Genomic DNA, 21061 nt, shown 5'->3' on the forward strand with positions numbered 1-21061 from the left:
AGTCAACAACTTAGGTTTTCCTTGCATCAAGTAGTGATCACAATCAGATGGGACATTGGTTGATTCAATAAGGTCCACTGGGAGGCCAGAAGCCATTGAATAATTTGCATGTGATGTCTGGTCAGGGGAACTAGAATGATAGAGGCTGCCATTGACCCTAGTGTCTGCAGAATTGGTCTCACTGTTACTTTCTTGCTGTGAATGATCTGGCTGACTTGTGATCTGACCCTTTGAAGTCTTTCTAGGGGAAGAGACATGATGCTGGTGACTGTGTTGAGCATAGCTCCAATGAATTCCAGTTGTTGGGAAGGTTCTAAATGGGATTCTTCATGGTTTATAGTGATTGCTAAGCCGGAGCAAAGGTGAAGAGTATAATCTGCTGGGATTGATAACAAGCCAATCATCTAGATATGGAAACACAGAGAATCCTAGCAGTCTGAGGTGAGCTGCAACCACTGCTATGTATTTGATGAACACCCTGGGGGCTGTGGTGAGATCAAAGGGCAGGGCCCTGAACTGATAGTGACTAGCTCCCAGCTGGAAGCACAGGTATCTTCTGGACCACTTGTCCATTTTTATCCTGAGGATCTGCTGAGCACATCCAGTCATCTTTTTCCAAGAACAGAAGTATAGACTGAACAGAGACCATCCGGAATTTGGTCTGCTGAACAGATGTGTTCAACTGACTGAGATCCAAAATTGTTCTCCAGTCCCTCATTTTCTTTGTGACTAAAAAGGATTTTGAGTAAAACCCAGATCCTGTCTAGTCTGGTGGGACTGCTTGGATGACTCTTTTGTCAAGCAGTGTTTGAAGTTGTAAGACTGCTGCATCCCTGTGACTGGGTGGAATGTCTGGAATTGTTTTTTAGTCTTTTTGGTTCTTCTAGAAAGTGGATGTTGTAACCTCTGGTTATAATCCTCTGCACCCATTTGTCTGTTGTTATCCTTAGCCAGGCAGATTGCTGCAGGGATAATCTTCCCTCAACTGCCTTCCGAGGAAGGCAATCGGGCCTCCTTTCAGGAGCACTGATAGGAGTTACCAGGGAAAGAATCCATGGAACCTTAATTCTGTGGGACATTTCTGTCTCTTGAGTGGCATCTTCTGTTATTATTTCCCTCTCTGTCCCAGGGAACGTCATTGCCACATGAGTCCTGGAAAGGTCCTTGGGATTTTTTGAACCACAGCCTCCCACTTCTCTGGTTCCTGGAATAAGGCTGTTGAGGAGTGAAAAGGCATATCCCCAAGGCATATAGGGTCTTTCCATCTTTCTCACGTCTGGCTAGAGTCTCTTTAACCTTGGGACCACACAGGGAAGTTCCGTCAAATGGACCATTGATGAAAGAAGACTTAAATAGCACCAGAAAATCACATAAGCACATCCAGGCATGTCTCCTGATCGCTACACCTGAGCCCGCTGGTCTTGTCATCCCTTCATCAGCATTATCAATTAGCCTCATGGATGAATTGGAGATAGATTCTAGGGTGGCAAACTAAGAAGTCACTTTGCCTCAAACTTCTTCAGCTACTGCTCCCACAACAGTATCTGACAGCTCTTTAATCAGATCTATTTGAAGCCTCATAAAATGTGCCATGTAATTCAAGGACCTGAGACCGAAGGTCAATGAAGCGTATACGCACTTCCCAAATCTATCCATTTCCTAGACTCTTTGATAGGAGAATAACTAGTAGGACTTTCATCAGCAAGTTCCTTCTTGGTGGCTGCTACTACCATAGGAATTCCTTTGGCCCGGTGTTGTTGATCCTGAGAGGCAGAGAAAATATGGTCAGATCTCCTTGGGATCAGCTTGATAAAGTCAGGCAACTTTCTAACAAACTGAGCAATCAGCTTAATAAGATCATCAGCAGGCATAGAGATCCAACAGCTAGAGAGCTGGGCATGAAAAGACTCTAGGTACACCGATTCCACCAAGGTCTCAAAGTCGAACCCTGCCTCTCGGAGCTGGAAAGAAGCTTTGACTTCAGGAGGTCTCTGGGTCTGAGAGACCTGAAGAACTCAGGGTAGCTATTGGTGCTGGAGAAAAGGCTCTGACCAGCACTGAAGCAGTCAAAGCTGGGAAAGCCAGTACCAAGGGCTCCAAAAACTCAGGTGGAGTCAAAGGAGAAATAATCAGTGGTGTGAAAGATAGTAAGGTTCCAGAGCTAACATTGCTAGGAACCGAGGAAGGGGATGATCCACTAGTCTCCTAATAACAGATTTGGACAAACTCTTGGTGGATCAAACTGAAGAAGCTGATGGAGATTTTAGTGGACATCTCCAAAAAAGGACTGGGAAGACAGTCCACAAAAGAATCCACTGTGGGAGAATATCTGGTACATGGTACGAATATGAGTGAAGAATCCTTCAGTTCTGGGTGCTTGACTAGAACCAAAGAAGTATCTTTAGTTGGCATCGGCATGGAAGACTTTGGTGCTGACCAAGTCAGTGCAGAAGCAGGCACTTCTGGCACTGAGGACTGAAAATTTTGGCCCACTGCTTCTGAAGAAGCTGTCAGCACTGAGGGAGACTTGGCAATTTTAGTTGTCAGTTCTGATGAAGGTGTCGGAACTGACTGACTTCTTTTCTTAGGTTTGGATGAAGAGGAAGAAGAAGATGAACTGGTTAATGTTTGACCAGATATGGCCCTGTCAAAGTCCAACTTAAGCAAACCTTTCAAAACTAGCTTCTTTTTACATTTGATCAAAGTCCTGTGGCTAAAGTTGTGACTGATTGCACAGTCTTCTTGTAGATGAGCCACACCAAGACAATATACACAAAGAGTGTGTCCATCCAAATTTAGCATCTTCCTGTTGCATTTTTGACACCTCTTGAACCCAGAATTGTTTTTGGAGGGTTTGTTGGCCATTACAAAAAAGGCAAGGGCCACAATACGCACACACACTCACACAAACAGTCGTACACTAACAAGTGAGAGAGGAAAGGGCTTTTTTTTTAAACTAAGTAAAGGCAAGAAGAGAGAAGATACCAGCTATGGTATTTAAGAATAGCTGAAGGTAAAAGGGAGTAAAGTATCATCAATGTTACTTGAGAAAAACTACCTAATGGTAGATAAAAGGAAAAACGCATGCACAAACAAGTTAAACTGTTAAAGGGAAGAGTGGGTAGTAAGGATATACAAGATAATAGTCAGAAAGAAGAAATTAAAAGAGTCTAACTTACAGTTATACCTTCACTCGAGAGCTCAGAGAGAACAGTTCTGACACTATGAAGTGGCAAATGAGATCTGGGTCGGGGGAGCATTATGGGTAGAGCTTACCTCAAGTGTTTTGGAAGGTGCGAGCTGGAATAACGGCCAAGTCAGTTCCTATGCTCAGAACCAAGCCAACAGTCAAGGATTACGTGAAGACTGACATCAGATCTAGTATTGCTCTTAAGTCAGCCTCCTTTACTATATATTCTCTCCTGCTCATTTTCACAGATCTGTCATCTGCTTGACATCCTTGCCACACTTTGAGAGGAGTCCTGAATTAATCTTGTTCCATCCTTGTTAGATAAGAGATTTATTTTATTATATTGCACTTCAGTTAACTGTTTTAGAATGCTGCTGTTTCACTTTTGCTTTATTTGTTGATTTTGCACTTTTAAGTCATAAGTCCCTAATACTTGAAATTGCTTGGCCAGATAGTTGTTTAATGGTAGCATTACACTCTCAAAAAGTCTTTTTTGAGTTTTTACATTAAGCAGACTGGAAGAGTCCATTTAGCAGCAGTAGATGGCGAACTGGCATATATGAGCTGGGAAACATTTAAGAAAACTGTAAGCCAGGGACATAGTTGCTTGTTGATGACCTGCATTTGAGAATCCTTTTGATGTGTTTTTACATTAGGAAGTCCAGTATCATTCATCTTGTGACAGAAGGTGTTTGCCTGGTCTCTATTAGTTGGGAAGCAGTCCATGAGCTCAAAATGTAGATGTTTATTGGCCATGGGTGCAGGAGTCAGTTTTCAGCTTTTTTTCTGTTTGCTATAAATTAGGTCTGTGTGCAGAGCTGCTCCCCATTCAGTGGCAGTTGGCAGTTTCCTGTACAGAAGCAGACTCTTAGTAAAATTTGCCTATAAAACTAATATTAGGACTATAACCTGTAACCCAGTGAAGTACTGGTTGGAGTTAAGCTTAGAACAGCTAGTTTGTGCATTGAACAGTATTAATAACATATCCTAGCACTATCTAACATCTGCCCTTAACACTAGAAAACCACTCCATGAGGTTTCTGTAAAATCTAGTCCTTAAACATAATAGACAACCATAATACAGGTCCAGACAATATGAATATGTAATTGCCACATGTCTCTGGGGCCAACTTGTTAGATAGGGACGTCCTGAGACAATGTAGCAATTGTCTTGTTCTCTGACAGTGATTTAATCCTTAAAAGACTAATACAGTATGTGAGAGATATTCATACATAATGTCCTTGGAGGCAGAATTCTCGCTTACAAACAAGGTTGTCAAGAACACATACACTGCATCCTCCAAACATAATGCCCACCACACATACATAGACCATTTTATGTTGAGGCACTTAAAAGAAATCTTCCAAACCTTAAAGACCTCCTAAACCTTAAAATGGCAATGCCTATCCTCAGTAATCTGAATCACACATTCTCCCCATGATACTAACATCCTACAAAAGAGCATAACATAAACAAATGACTGGTGCCAAAGCCAACTCAACACCAAAAATGCATTACAGTGTGACTTTTGGGAAAACTTCCACCAAAGCTTATTACTCCATCAATGATAAAGCAATCATGCACAACAACCAAATGTCCTATTTATCATAAGCATGCAAACAGTATATAGAAAGCCTTTTAAAATAAATGCTACAAGAAATAAACTCTGATACATTTCTATATACATAAAATGACTACAACAGATGTTTAGCCATTGATGGGAAAGGAACATGAAAGCTGGCTAAGAAACCATTTTTTTTTAATAAGTAAAAGCAAAATGAAAACTCCAGCACAGCTAGAACTTCCACTGAGTGACCTCCCAAACCTCTTGTATCAGAGGCACATGGGATATATGCAAATTACCCTTATGAACATCAAGTGTTTCAGATAATTGGAGATTCTGAATGCCCATGACTTGTTGCATCATTTTAATGGACAATTTCAGGCCAATAAAGCCAAATCCTACTAGCTGTGGATATGCATATTTCGGCCTTGTTATGACCTCGTCAGCAAAACACAAGCAGAGGGTTTGACTAAGAATAAGAAACACAGGACTGTTATACCCAGCTGATGTCCATTATCATTAGGGTCACTGCAAAATATCCCAAACAATAAACTAAACATATATCCCACGTGCCTTTGATACAAGAGGTTTGGGAGGTCACTCAGTGGAAGTTCTAGCTGTGCTGGAGTTTTCATTTTGTTTTTACTGATTGGTTTTTCAGTGACCTTCTCACTTATAGTTTTAGTTTATTGTTTGGAATATTTTTGCAGTGACCCTAATGATAAATGGACATCAGCTGGGTATAACAGCCCTGTGTTTCTTATGCTTAGTCAAACACTCTGCTTATGTTGTGCTGATGAGGTCATAACAAGGCTGAAATATGCATATCCACAGCTAGTGGGATTTGGTTTTATTGGCCTGAAATTGTGCATTAAAATGACGAAACAAGTCATGGGCATTCAGAATCGCCAATTAGCTGAAACACTTGATGTTCATATGGGTCATTTGCATATATCCCATGTGCCTCTAATACAAGAAGTTTGGGAGGTCACTCAGTGGAAGTTCTAGCTGTGCTGGAGTTTTCATTTTGTTTTTACTGATTAGTTTTTCAGTGACCTTCTCATTTATTTATTTTTTTAATAAGGAAAATCTGTCCCAAATAACCGATGCCAAAATCATGGACTGAAACTAAATGCCAAAAATACATTACTGTATCCTTTGTTAAGTCATCTAACCCGGAGAAATACCAAATTGACAATACTCCCCTAAGAAATGACCCATTTGTTTGGGATTTGGAAACTTATGTAGACAGTGGCCTAACTTTTGACCAACATGTCTTCACTGTAGTGAGAAAGTCCTTCTGTATTGCACAGCTTATAAACAAAAGAATTGTATCTAAATCTAGGGATGTCACTGTCTCCCTTTACTCAGCCCTCATTAAGTATAATGCACCCTTTGGCATCTATCTGTCCAGACACATGCAACAACTGGAACTCCCTCAGAGATGCCTTAATAAAAGGATACAAGGCCTAAACAACAGATCCTACATGGACCGATTCAAAGCCATGCCGTTATCCTCTTACCCTACAAACTGCTAAGAGGCGACCTATGCCTAGTATAAAAGGCATCATCTATCCAATTATTGATGGATTTACTGCACATCAGCAAGTCAAATGGCATCAGAAATACTCAGTCTAAACCTCTTCTGCAACATCAACATAATGGTTTGGAGAGACAGGTATATCTTGCAGAGGATGCTGCTGCTATGGAACATCCACACAAAACAAAGTTTATCCCTGTCCATATTCAGCTTCAACTACAACATGCATCTATGGATGGGAAACAGAAAATGTACCCCAGAACTGACCCCTGTACTGCTAATGGACAGAAGCAGCTCCTAAATGCTTTATGCCATGCATGAGTACCCTCAAATTATCTATGGTATGATCAAAGTTCTCATTAGGGGTAATCTATAACTATTGACCATGGGATGGGTATGGTCAATTTATAACCAAATGAGATAGCTAACTTTGATTACAAAAAAAGGGAAATTGGTTCAGGTTAAAATAATCCAAAACGGCAGCTGGCCCAGTATTTACCTATAAACCTATGGCTAGGGTCAGTTAGAAAATAATTATTTTGCAGACAGTGAATAAAATGCAGCTATAACATTCCTCATTTAACTACAAGTATTTAGTGTCATCTTTATTTAGCTGCAGTGCTGTGTGGCTCTGCCTGACTATTGTTGATCTCTGTCTGCATTTGATTTTCCCACCCACCTGCTGTACTCCTGTTGTGCTTTTAAACTTGGTGGCTTTTAATTTGCCCATCCCTGCTATAAATCTGACTTTGAACTCTCCTCCCAGTCTCATTTCATCAGCTCATTCTACTTGGCACTGAGAAATCATCTGGGATGCCCCCCTTAGTCTCTAAAACTTGAATTACTTTCTGTTTCCTGCCTTTCCACTTATTAAAAAAAGGCACTTTATTCAGATGTTTTTACTGTATTTTTGCTTATTCCTACTTAATTTAGCCTTTTGCTGCACATTCTTAAAGCATTCAGTTGCATTTAATCTGCTGCAGTTAATATTGTTTGTTAGTAGCATGACTACATTGTAACTGTTATCCTAAGCCTCTTAGTTCTTATTTAAGCTCCAAGCCAGTTAATTTACATTAAGACATTTTGTGGTCTACACTCCTGTGGGAGAAGAGGGTAGCCTCCACCCTTCTGAGCTAGGAACTGCTGGTGAAGGTTTATCAAGCACGTGGGCACCAAATCATTTATTTTACATTAGAAAAGTTTGTATTGTACACTATTCTAACAGAATAGAATCACCGCTTATGTCCTTCTGTGCTGAGAATTGCTGGTGTAAGTATTATTGCACCTTTATTTGATTGACTAGTGGGCTAGCTTGTTTAAAATTTAAATCTCTGTGCCAGAGGCATTTGGCAATGTTTGGTAACCACACTACTTAACTCATTCTGCCCAATGGAGATCTGGAAGTTTGCACCATATCTTCCAATGGGCGGAGCCTAAGCTTTTTTGGTAGAATCAGATTATGTTCTCTCATTTCACACAAATGTTCATATATCTGGAACTACAGGGGTTACTAAAGAAGTATAAATGGCAAACTCGTCATCATAAATTATTTTTATAATGGTGATATTCTTTATGTTCTAGTTTTTAAACTAGCCTTTATAAGCCACAGTAAACATAGTGACTATTAATTTTGAAATATTTTGCAAACAACTTACAATATCTCAGCAACTACTCAAGTTACACACATACTGTTAACAGCATTTTGTTCAACCAGTTGAGAGCTTTCATATGGGGCTAAGCAGCTCTGTCTGTGCTTCTTGGCTGTTAAGATATTTAAAAAAGCATGAATGTATGACAATATAAACAATTATTATATGAACAGCAGTCAATATCTTTTTACCTGCACTAGACAGAGGTCAAATATCAACACAATTGTGTTTGCCATTGTGTAATCTTTAAGATGAAACATTTTAGTACTTTGTAGGTAGCACGGCTTAAAAATTATTAATGCAAATATGAACAGGCAATATTTGACACCTAGACGTGTTAGTAGGATTTGACTGCAAAAACACCTACAGGTGTCATGCGATGCAATGAGTTAAGAAGAAGAATATTGCTGATTTCTGCTAAACTCTACAAAAGCTAAGATTTACATTACCATATCAGCTGTTTCAGCAATTGTTTTTTATCACATTGAGTATTTCTGTGTTGAATAGCAATTGTTTTTTATTGCATTGAGTATTTCTGTGTTGAATATCTGCACTTTTTGACCATTTTTATAGTCTTTAGTTTGAACTGCCTTGGTTCCACGTTTGTGAGAATAGAGGGGGACCTGAGTAATTTTCTGGCCCAGGAAAGAAGAATGTGCTGTTTTTGATTAGCCACAGGAACTTTTTCTTTTTTTTTTATCAAATCTCTTCTGCTATTTAAGCACTGCAGTTGCACAATACTTGGCTCATAATCTATGAGCAATCTAAGACATACATTACCATATCTGCTGTTTGACACTTGTTTTTCATGGTTTATTATCAAAATTTATATTGGCACTTGCCACTTATATGAAACTTGGAAGGTCGAAAGGCTGTTTTCAAGTTTTTTAATGCCGATCCAGAAAACATTCTAATCCCCATTGGCGAATGGTAGTGTGTACTTGCTAATGTGCAATCGACATTCTAATAACAGATCGCACTACAGTGGGGATCGGGAAATGTACAATTTTCTCACTGTAGTGTGCTCCTGGAGTTTGAATATATAATATGCAGGGGGTGGGTTAGGGCAGTCCCCCGTATGGGCGGTGCAGGGGGGCTTGCCCCCTGCAAAAATAATTACCAGTAACATGGACTTTTGACACTGGAATTTCTGGTGTTCAAATGTCAATTCTGCATTACTATTTCCAAAATTTTAGTAATTCATTATTACCAATTTTGGCAAACTGGTGTGATCAAAAGGTGGAAAATTATTTTGATTTTCCACATTTTGATAGTAAACCATTTTTCACAGTTTTTGTCACAGCTGTATTAATTTTCTTTGCTGAATATTTGCACTTTTTGACCTTTTTTACAATCTTTAGTTAGAACTGCTGCTCATCGTGTAGCAATACTAGCAGTGATCTATATAGTCACCAATATCTCACAATGTAATAGCTCCCTGTAATCTGTATAGGTGCCGATCTCACACAGTGTAAGTATCCCTTAAAATACCCTTACTGTCTAAACAGAATTTGTAAATACTAGAATATCTAGTTTGCTCATATCAAGTTCTTTGTTTTATTTGACCAATTCAATATTTAAATTTTCCTCACTCCTCCCTAGTAGCTCAGTATCCATGGATATGCACTTCTCAGCTCTTTCTGTGGCCATTCTGGTCGAGATGAGTATTCTGAAGCATTGCAGTAATTTTAATCAAACAGATAAAGTAAGAGAGAGGTGTAAATACACTTTAATGGTGGAGGAAAAACTCTGCCATACAACTAAAACTAATCCTATAGAGGTTGTCAGTGACACTTGCACCACACCTACTGCACAGGTTAAGGACTCTACACTTAAAACAACTTATGCTGAGGCAGTAACGACTAACCTTCTAAAACACTAAGACCTCCTGCACAACACAATCAAAAAAGGGTCCTCAGTCATCATGTAAACACTCTGTTAAAACATTACCAACAGCTATACATAGTAACACTGTATCCAATGCCTCAATGCTTAGCTTCTGGTGTCAATTCAAGGGGGTACAATATTTGATGACGTGGGTGAACATGGTTAATAGACCATACTACTTTATCCGGATGGTCTGCATTTATCCCTTCTAGGCTATTAGACATTGGCAAAGACCTTTTCCACCCCCATAGTGCCCTTTTTAGTCAATTCCAAACTGATAAACTTCCCAACTTAACTGAACTTATAAAGAAATATCTGAAGGTACTGCTCAATCCTAGACGTTTTAACAAGAAACTCCACTCCCTGCAAGCCTTTGCCTCCCTGTAAACTACAGACATTTGTGTAAAAACTCCACTTCCTGCAAGCCTTTGTCTCCCTGGAAAGTGCAGACATCTGTGTAGTAACAGACATGGTTTAAAGTCAGGAAGAACCCAGTTGTGCCTTTCAAATCTTTAGACCAGCTGTTACACAAGGGGGAACAAAATGTGGAGGAGTCTGTCTGTATTAAAAACAACCTCACATCCAGACTAGTTAAAGTGTCTGACCCACTGCAACATACATATATGACTCACCATTTACAGGGTTTCATATCATATCCTTGCAACCTATAGGTCCCCCTCCATGTCCCAGCAAACCCATACTAACTTCTCAATGTACTAGAGTGCCTCACTGTTCAACCCAATATGATCATTGTGGGGGATTCAACTATCTCTCTATAGACTGGGAATTCTACATCACTTTTAATGCACAAGTCCAGTGATTCCTAAATTTTGTTAATACCAACATCCTGGAACAGATGGTCCATTCTCCTACCAGGGGTGCAAACATCCTTGACCTTGTACTCATAAACATGGGGGAGCAATGTTCCTCACCAAATGCAATATATTTGCTCATCAGATCTGACCGTAAAGCAGTGTTGTTTGAAATAAAACTTAAATCCGGGACCCAGTGAAACCAAAAACCATGTGGCCACAGTGGTGAGGTATTGCAGGCGGGGGTAGTATCATTAATTGATAGCCTGTCACTGCCTATTTATGTGGTACATTTAGGAATATTTTCTGCTTAAAACCTCAGCTTTGGCCGGCTAAGATCTAGCTGTATTCAACTGGATGTATAAGAGAATTTAAGTACCTTTTATCTGCACATTTTTCAAATAATACGCCATTTAAATTGATTTATTTGTGTTACATTGAATATTAACTGAACTGGAAGTTTTGACTCTGTTTTATCAGTTAGTGCTTGCTAGATTTTTATTTGCTGTTAGTAATTGCAGGTGGGAGGTAGTATCATTCATTGATAGCCTGTCACTGCCTATTTAAGTGGTACATTTAGGAATATTTTCTGCTTAAAACCTCAGCTTTGGCCGGCCAAGATCCAACTGTATTCGACTGGACGTATAATAGAATTTAAGTACCTTTTATCTGCACATTTTTCAAATAATACAGCATTTAATTTGATTTATTTGTGTTACATTGAATATTAACTGAACTGGAAGTTTTGACTTTGTTTTGTCAGTTAGTTACCCCCCCACCCTTCCTGTTTTTGTTTTGGTGTTAATCTTGGTGGCTTTAAAACTGCCAGTCCCACTTGTAAATTTGTGTTTGGATACTCCTTCTGGGCCCATCTCATTTGCTCACTCAACTGAGTGCAGTGAGATCATATTCTGATTTCAGGCACTCCTACTGTGTACAAAGAGAGCATCTGGTAGAGAGAAAAAAAACAATTTTTAAGCTTGTTTCCTGCCTTTCCTGTAAGTGGTCTAGACTGTTTGTAGGCTTCTGAGCCCCCAAGCCTTTCTGTTTTGGAGGGAAGCCTTCTAGCTTAATTTTGTTTCTTAGAACTAGTCAGTTTTTAGTTTCAGCACTCAAATCTGTTTCTTTGAACTCAGCACTTGTTCAGAACTCGTTGTAAGCACTAAGTAAGCTGCAAATTACTACAGCACTCTACTTTCCTCACTTGTCTAGAGGAAAGCAGTTTTTAGTACTTAATAAATAAGCACCTATCCAGGCATGTCTTAGGGTCAGCTCCTGGTGATTTCTCCTGTCTACCTGATGAATCTGGCCATCTTTGGGCAATGCAGCAATTGCCTCATGTACACAGACAACCCTCTCCTCCTACCACCCAACACTACAACTTGTGAGAAATGCACTTATATTGCCAAACTGGAAGCAAAGCTCTCTTCACCCAAGACTGGACTAGACAGTCAAGAGGAGAAGGTAAACACTTGCACCACACCACCCAAATGACACATAACCCACAAACTCAGTGTGCCACTCAACCACAGCCCATAAGGCATAACAACGTACCCAACACTCTAGTCATAGGTGACTCTATAGTTAGGCATACTGATGTTCCACTCACCAGGCTAAACAAGGAGAAAGTTACCGTCAGCTGCCTGTCAGGTGCCAGGATCCACCATATAACGCACGCACTCATGTCACTCCACAACAAGTACAAATATGACACTGTCATTGTCCATGTTGGTGTGAATAACCTGAGATGTACCTCCCTGGACTACATGAAAAGAGACATGGAGGAGCTCTCCAATCTTGTAGCCCAGGCAGGTATGACCCTGGCCCTGAGTAGCATCCTGCCATCACCCAGAATGATGCCACAGTACAAGGACAAAATGATTGACTTCAACAACTGGCTAAGCTTCTGGTGTCACTTTAAGGGGATCCAGTATTTGTCTGCCTGGGATGACATGATCGACAGACCACAATGCTTTGCCAGAGATGGCTTGCATCTGTCACCCTTGGGATTCTGGATACTGGCTAAGGATCTTGCCACCCCTATAGTGCCTTTTTTAGGCAAGGTTCAAATGACAAATTCACCACCATAACAGGTACATGCAAGAAAAATCTGAGGGTAATGCTACTCAATGCTAGAAGTCTAAACCTCAAAATGCACTCACTCGAGGCATTCCTTAAAATGGAGAATATCAACATCTGTGCAGTGACAGAGACCTGGTTCAAAGCTCCAGAGAGCACCCCTGCATTACCAGGCTATAATTCATACCACACCTTTTGGCCACCTAACCCGGAACGAAGCGCTAAAGGTGGAGGCATGTCCATATTCATTAAGGATATCCACACCTCCAGGCTAGTTGCACAGCATAATGCAGCCAAGATTATCCAAGTGCAGCTAACTCTGGGCAAGACCGGAATCCAAATTGTAGCTTGCTACAGACCCCCCACCATGCCCCAAGATTCCCACTCCTCATTTCTTGATACACTGGAAAGTATTAGGGTACAACCTAACACCCTAATAATGGGCGATTTCAACTACCCCACCATTAACTGGGAAAACTACTCATGTACCAACTCTTTTGCTCAATGTTTTCTGGAATTCATAAATTCCAATACCTTGGATCAACTTATTCACACCCCCACTGGGGGCAGCAATATCCTAGACCTGGTCATTACCAACATGGGCAACCTGTCTTCCAGACCAGAGGCCAATTCCTTGTTGGTCAGATCTGACCACAAGCTAATCACCCTAGACATTCACATCCCGCCCCCACCCCCAATTAGGGAAACCACCATAAAAAACCTCTTCAAAGCCAACTTCACACTTTTTAAAACAGAAGTGGCAAACTTCATGACACCCATGCAGACAGACAATAGAGGTACGACTGCTGAATCCTACACAAATGCACTTTATAAGCACTTACACGAGTGCATGGATCATGCTATCCCTAATAGAACCAATATGCTATCCTTCAAAAAAAAGAAAGCCAATCTGGTGGTCCTCTGCCATAAACAAACTCTACAACAGAAGAAAGAAACTGTTGCAAAAAAGAGTAAAATCCCAAGACTGGAGGAACTCCCTGGTCAACCTCAGCAAGAAGCTGAGATCCCTCATAAAATCCTCCAAAGCTAGTTACGAAAACAAAATTGCCACTGACTCTAAAGACAACCACAAAGCATTCTATAGCTATGTCAAGAAACTCAATGTCAACACTCAGATCTGCTCTGAGTTATAGCACAATGGCACTAAATATACAGAACCAACTGATATTGCCAACATCCTGGCAGATAGGTTCAGTGCTAACTTTACCCCCCTCTCACCCCCTAGAGAGTCTCTATACCAGAAGAATGCAAAGTTCCTGTAATCCCGGCTGCACAGGTAAAAAACACACTCTCCAAAGCCAAGAACACATCATCCATGGGACCTGACAATATCCCAGGCTGTGGTCTACGCAAACTACAGAATGAACTGGCACCCTACCTAAGTACCATGTTCAGTCATAGCCTCACCTCAGGCTTTGTGCCCACTGAATGGCGCACTGCAACAGTTATCCCACTCAACAAAGGGGGAGCCACGACAGATCCCGGGATCTACTGCCCCATTAGCCTGACGAGCCTGGTCTGCAAGGCTATGGAATGTATCATCATGGAACTCATAAACAAAGACATTGGTAATCTCCAAACTCTGGACCCTACCCAGTTCGGATTTGTAAAAGGCAGATCATGTCTCCTAAACCTGATTGACTTCTTTGAAGCAGTCACCAAAGCCATAGATGAGGGTAAGGTGGTTCACACAGCTTATCTAGATCATGCCAAGGCTTTTGACACCATCCCCCATTCTGGAATTATAGATAAGCTCGCTAAACTAGGTATAAATCCCTATGTCACAAGATGGGTTGCCAACTGGCTCATGGACAGAACCCACACTGTGAAAGTAGCAGACTCTAAATCTAACTTCAGACCATTGACAAGTGGAATACCACAGGCTTCAGTCCTGGGTCCTCTCCTGTTTGGTATCTACTTCTCTGAAGTACAGGCTAATACAGAACATCTTTGGATAACAAAGTTTGCAGATGACTGCAAACTAGGAGCCATAATCTAAACTCCTAACGATGTGGACATACTACAAAAGGGCCTCACTGAGACAGATGCCTGGTGTAAAAGCCATGGCCTGAAGCTCAATGCCAAAAAGTGTATTGTCATCCCCTTTGGTAAAAACTCTGTACCCATGAACTACCATATAGCTGGTAGTCTACTTAATGCCGAAAGTGTGATAAGAGACCTTGGGACACAGGTGGACAGTAGTCTCTCCTTTGATAATCACATCACCACAGTGGTCAGGAAATCCTTCTACGTGGCTCACCTCATCACAAATGGTTTCTCATCCAGAAAAAAAGAGGTCATTGTTCCCCTCTACTCATCACACACTAGACCCATTGTAGAGTACAACGCCCCTTTTGGTATGTACCTCACAAGACATCTACAACAACTGGAAAGGTCACAGAAATACCTCACAAAGAGGATTATTGGCCTCAAACAGATGCCCTATGCAGACCGTCTCAAAAAACTCCAGCTTTACTCCCTCACATATCGCCTACTCAGAGGTGATCTCTGCCTAACATACAAAGCTATGTCAAACCCAGAGATGTTGGACATGCTCCACTTAAAGAAATCCCAATCCCTCTGGCTACACGCTCTAGGGACATAAACCTTGTCACCACAATAAACAGAACATGCTGGAGGGATAGATTCTTGTCCCAGAGACTTCCCATACTCTGAAACAGACTACCTATCTATGTCAAACAGAGCTCCTCATTAGCACTCTTCAAGAAAAATCTTGATGACTGGATGGGAGATAGGAAATTCACCCCGGGGATCACTTCTGTGGCTCTGCTCGACAGGGGCACAGGAAAATAATTTTCTTGGGTGGCGAAAGCCAGGGTACATTTTTGGCTAGGCTTATATAGGCCCTAGGACCAATAGTCTAGTACCTACCTATGAACCTATGAATGTTTGCAAGGCTGACCTCTCTCTATTAAGTGAAATCTTGGCTAAATTCCGAGCACCCCACACCCAGTAAAGACCATAGCTTATGCTGAGCTATTTAAAAAATCCCTGTATGTGACAGCTATATAGAGTTAGCTGTGCCCATTAGTATTAAGAATAAGACAAACTCAAAAGACAAGACACTCTGATGGAATCACAAACAATTGGTTATACAACAAAAGAAAAAAACGTCTTGGCTAAAAACAGGAGGAACAAAGCCCAATATACTAAAAGCCCTCAACCAATCTATACATACAGCTGAGAGGGATAATCAATTAAAAATGCAAAGGCTTAATTTGAAGAAAAAATAGTTTCTTGGGCAAAGGACAACTACAAAGCTTTCTACAGCTATGTCTATAACCTCATGGGAAATACACAACAGTTCACAGAAGTTATTGTAAATGACATCACCCATATTGAACAGGAGGCCATTGCCAACATTTTGACTGACAGGTTTAGTTCAGATTTCTCCCCCTGATAATCCAAAGAAAAATACTGCATACAACAATCACCTTACCATTACTAAGGAACAGCTCAACAAAGCACTTTCCAAGACCAAAAACACTGCATCACTGGGCCCCGATAGCATCTTGACCTCTTTGGTCCACTTGTATCACTTTTTCATCTGGAGCCTACAGTCAGGTTTTGTGCCTAAGGCTTGGAAGATGGCTAAAGTCATTCCCCTGCACAAAGGAGGTCCAACCCCCAATCCAGGTAACTACAGGCCCATAAGTCTGACCAGCCTCATGTGTAAGGCCATGGAAGGAATAATCACAGACATGATAAACAAGGACATATTAACCTGAAATGCTGGACCCATCACAGTTCAGCTTTGTTAAAGGAAGGTCATGCCTATTAAATCTGGTGAACTTCTTTGAGAGGGTCACCAAAGCAATGGATGATGGCAAGATTGTGCACAAAGCTTACCTCAACCTGGCCAAGGCTTTTAATACAATACCCCACTCGGGTATTATAGACAAGCTCAACTAAATTAGGTATACACCCTTTTATCACCCACTGGATAGCCATCTGGCTCACTGATAGGAATCAGGAAGTCAAAATAGGTAAGGCTAACTCCAGCAAGCGGACAGTCACTAGAGGAGTCCCAAGGGATTGGTACTGGACCTACTCCTTTTTGGCATCTGTTTCTCTGAAGTGGAAGCATATGCTGAAGGTTTATGGCTGACTACGTTTGCAGATGATTCCAAGCTAGTGGTTATTACTGACTACCATGTAGACAACAGCATTCTTCAAGAAGGCCTATCACTGACTAAGAAATGGTGCCAAAGCTAAGAAATGCATCATTGTACCCTTTGAGACATCAACCATCCTAGCTAATTACCATGTTAATAATACACCCCAAAGAGTTGACCCAGTAGTCAGGGATCTGGGTACGTGCATGGGCAGTAGTCTTACCTTTGACCACCATGTGGCCACAGTGGTGAGGAAATCCATTTATGTTGTGCAACGTATAAGTAAGGGCATGGCATCTATGTCCAGAGAGGTCATTATCCCACTGTACTCCTCTTATCAGACCAATCATGGAGTACAGTGCTCCTTTCAGTATGTACCTGACCCGACATATGTACAACTAGAGCAACCTCAGAAGTTCCTTACAAAAACAATACAAGATGTAACAAACCTGCCTTATGCAGAGTATCTTAATACCCTTTCCCTTCAACTCTTTCTCCTACAGACATGTCAGGGGTGATCTATGCCTGGCTTACAAGGATTCCACAAACTTCACCCTTATGAATCTCCTGCATATTCGTAAGTCAAACATTACCAGAAATACAAGGTCTAGGGACCTGAATTTTGTCTATGACTTAAAACAGAACATGCTAGGGAACAGATATGTTTCCCAGAGACTGCCCCTGTTATGGAACAGGCTTCTCATCCATGTGAAGCTGTGTTCATCTATTACCCAATTTGAGTGCAACCTAGACCAGTGGATGGGAATAGGAAATTTACACTGGGCCTGGCACCCATGTCACTTGTGGACAAAGGTAAGTTATAAATGTCTGGCTCACAGTGTCCTATTTAGAGACAAGACATCATTATTCTTTTAAGAAAATGTAGCTTAGAAAGCCCCCATCACCACTGGATTGTTAGCCTAGTAACAATCTATGAATATGTGAAACACCTCTAAGTTAACCCAGTAGTTAGGGATCTGGCAACATGTGTAGACAGTGACCAAGACAGTAAGAAAACTATTCTATGTCACCCAACATATAAGGGCATGACATCCATGTCCAGGGAAGTTATAGCACCACTTTTTCTCTTTTTTTTATCAGACCCATCATTGAGTACAATGCCTCTTTCACCATGTACCTGGCCGGGCATTTGCAACAGCTGGAATGCCCTCAGAAGTTCCTCATCATGATAGTCCTGGATTAACATACTGTCCTACATAGATCACCTTAAGGTCCTATCTCTATACTCGACCTCCCCATGGTTACTGACAGACAATCCATGTCTGGTATATAAGGCATCCTCAGATCCAGCCCTGACGGCGCTTTCGCACATCCACAAAACAAACAGCACTAGAAGCCCTTGATCCAAGGATTTCAATTTTGCTTTTGAAACAAATAGAACATGCTGGTGAGACTGATATATGTCTCAAAGGATCTCTGCATTGTGGAATAGGCTCCCAACCCATGTGAACTAGAGTTCACTCCTTACCCTACTCAAATATAACCCTTGACCATCAGATGGGAAATCATAAATTCACTCCCAGTCTGACACCCATGTCTCTAATGAACAGAGGCAGACAATAAGTAAAATATTACCTAACTAACATACCCCCCCCCCACAAAGCCATTAGCCACCTCTAAACTAACGCAACCCTCCTTATAAATACCTAAGGTACATGGGGACATAATTGGGTTGGGTTGCACTTCCAGGCTTATAAAGGTCCTGCTGATTGTTAGCCTAGTATATACCTATAAACCTATTAGTTGACAGTTCTTACAATGTTATCCATCATGGTCACTAATGCCAGACCATGAAGTCTGTGCCTGATGTACCATCCTGACAAAACAACCAATAGTCACTGTTTCTGAGTGAAAAGCAATACTGTAAGGAACTTATTCGATTGTGATTTACATAAGCATGATTGGGATTTATGTGTATTATGCCCATTTCTGTGTTCAAAAAGATGGGTAGCATTAGCCTTCCTAACTGCAAGGACATTACAATGACCTAGAGGGGGTCAAATTAAAAATATCACAGGTATCAACCCTGTGAATCCTAAACCATTTTCAAACATTATGCTAGAACATAAGGTGGATCATATCTCATTTCCCAAGACAGGAGAACCTAAGGTTTTGGACTCCATAGATTGTGTTAACATTGCTATCGATGGCCCACCTGATACAGATAAGCAGAGATACATAAACATGAATGGTAACCACTTTCTGAACTGCCAAGTAGACTGCAATACCCTGGGCATTATTTATAAAATATCTGTGCTTCTCCCAGGCAGTATATGATTCACATATATGGCAAAGGTCCAATCTGTAATTTTCATACAGTAACCTGCTTTCTCAATAGGCACACATTTCATATAGATAGACCTATAAACAAAGTTAGCATGCGTACTGGGAGCAGGCCACATATAATACGTTGTTTGCTATGCAGATGATTCTAGATATGTCCTAGAATCCTTGTTCAGGACCCCAATGATATGGAAATGTTCTATAATACTGTGCATGCTGAAATCTAAAATGTAGTTTAGTGGGTATTTGAACTATAGAGGGGATGTTTTCAAGTGGCACTGCAACACAGCCCAGATATGTGTTTTTGTCTTCTGTTTCAATTTCTACAAGTATTTCAGGTTTCTAATACGATGACAAGAATGAATATTTGTTATGGAACAGCAAATGACTATCAAGCCAGGACCTGTTATACAAGTCATGGCAGCAGCAGAAAGGCATGGTAGATAGTCAGAAAAAATACATACAGCAGCAGGGACAGAAATGAGGCAGAGTAACATGCAGCTACAGCAATGGCAAATATATTATTTGGTTCACAACTATCTATTATAGGACAGCACTAAATAAAATGATGCATATAATATCAAACTCAGACTGCTTGAATTATCCACTCTATGCATTAGACATCACCATACCCACAAAGGCCCAGGGCTGTTATCATCACTTGCACAGCTGGAAACACATTAACAGATAACTGCAGTACTATAGTGTGAGGCGGGGACATGAAAGGTGAATATGGTGACCATATACTTTTAGAATTTCTGGGGAATCAGGATCACATTCCTCAGTGGTGAAGTTGTGCTGTCTCAATGTGACCATTCCTAATGTCTAGTGTAATAGCTTGCAGTATCCAGGCTGGATCCAGTCCATAGTGGGAAAAGGGTAGACCTATGATACCATGAGTGTACACCCTGAGGGGGTACTGTATATATTGAGTCTCAAGTGATTCTGCCTATGACTATGGTGGCAGGCCACCTTTCTGCAGGTGAAATTGATGCCATTTCAGCAATGGTCTGAATAGTTTAACATGCAATTGTCTGTGACATCCACTTCACATCTGCCGTGGACTACATGGCCTGTGAAGACAGACTGGATGTCACTTTCAATGTGTCTCATGAATACACCTCTAAATGCAGTATTTACTACCAGTGACCTTAGAATCACTGCTGTCTCTTTGTGTGTACATTCCAGCTAAAAGTGTAGTTGGTGCATATCCTCCAACAAGCCACTGAGAGCCCTCAAAGTCACCACAATGCTGAGAACATTGGCGTACATATCTGCTGGTTATCTCCAAGTGCTACACTCACATTAAGGAAATTCTTGTGTCACAGTGGTGCCCAGAGTCATAACTATTCTGGGGCAAAAGGGGTGGCTGCCAAAAGATCAAGGTGTTAAGGGGTATCATTGGTAGATCTGATAGTGCAAACGTATACTGCCAGCATTTAAAAAAATGAATGCCAATACTGCATTTGTTATCACACCTGCTGAAGTGTTTTGTGTGAGGTAATGTAATAGCAGCAAGCTATTTCATTTGTAGCTACAGTTACAGAAAAAAAACTTTCTGTTTGGTCCTCAACTTTGAGAAGTCTTTTGAGGGGGACCTCTTCTCCCTCAGCTTTCAGTTGAGGGAGGGTGCCTGTTCTGATCACTGCACAGGGGATCAGATATGCTAGCTATGCTTCTAATGTTTGTGCCATGCCCCCTTCACATCTCTCCCCTATGATGGTCATGCCCACCTCACAGGCAGTATACATGCTAGATAGTGCATGGACTGGGGAATCAGGTGGAACATGAGTGGGACATTCAAGTACAAAATGTCTGCTGTGCTTCTTTGAGGCTGTGTACTTCTAGAGGGGCCTCCCCTGTACTGAATATTCATTT

Source organism: Protopterus annectens, chromosome 14.part0 (assembly GCF_019279795.1).
Source record: "Protopterus annectens isolate FY-2018-M chromosome 14.part0, PAN1.0, whole genome shotgun sequence".
NCBI classification, from domain to species: Eukaryota; Metazoa; Chordata; order Ceratodontiformes; family Protopteridae; genus Protopterus; species Protopterus annectens.